This window comes from Penaeus monodon, chromosome 23 (assembly GCF_015228065.2).
Source record: "Penaeus monodon isolate SGIC_2016 chromosome 23, NSTDA_Pmon_1, whole genome shotgun sequence".
Classification (NCBI taxonomy): Eukaryota; Metazoa; Arthropoda; class Malacostraca; order Decapoda; family Penaeidae; genus Penaeus; species Penaeus monodon.
In genome coordinates this window covers 37,281,068-37,281,805 of record NC_051408.1, presented here as the reverse complement: position 1 = coordinate 37,281,805, position 738 = coordinate 37,281,068, and positions in this window count along the sequence as shown.

Below are 738 nucleotides of genomic sequence, written 5' to 3'. Positions count from 1 at the left end.
ACAACAAGACTCCTTTCACCAATCACACTCACGCAACCACAACCCAGTCGACCACAACACCACACCACAACCAACCTACTTACATATATTACACAAGTCACGTATTATTTCTCTTTTTATACGGTTCACGTTCGGGAATCCGAAGCTGTGTTTCGTATCGTGAGAGAATTACCCTTTGTGCATGATTACATGTACAGATCAGTACATGGTCTATTATTATTTCATTTATTTTATGTACGTAAGGTCATGGATATTCAGTGTTTGTGTTTTTTTTCGTGAGATTATATTCTTTGATGATTTACATGTCGTTTAGTGCTTGCGTTTATGAATTATGTAGGTTTTTGACTGTTCGGGAACTGTGTTGTTTTTTTCAGTAGATAAATCATTTTTTAAGCCGTTCGTTGCTTGTTCTGATTAATTTCTAGGTGATTTATAATTGATTTGTGCTTGGGAATACTGAATCATTTTTTATAATCGTTTTGTGCTTGAAAATATTGGATCATATTTAATCTTTCACTGCTTACGTAAATTTGTTTATCGTAACTGATGTTAATTTACATATTTGTAATTCTATTGCTATAAAAAGGTATGTTATTGTCTGGTAATCATAGCATTTTATACCATATACTCAATTAAGATTTTATACCTGTACTTAGTTGACGTTTTTTTTTTCTGTCGGGCGAGGCATTATGAATTTCTTTGATGGGAAGTAATTACGTATATAATTAGGTAATTTGC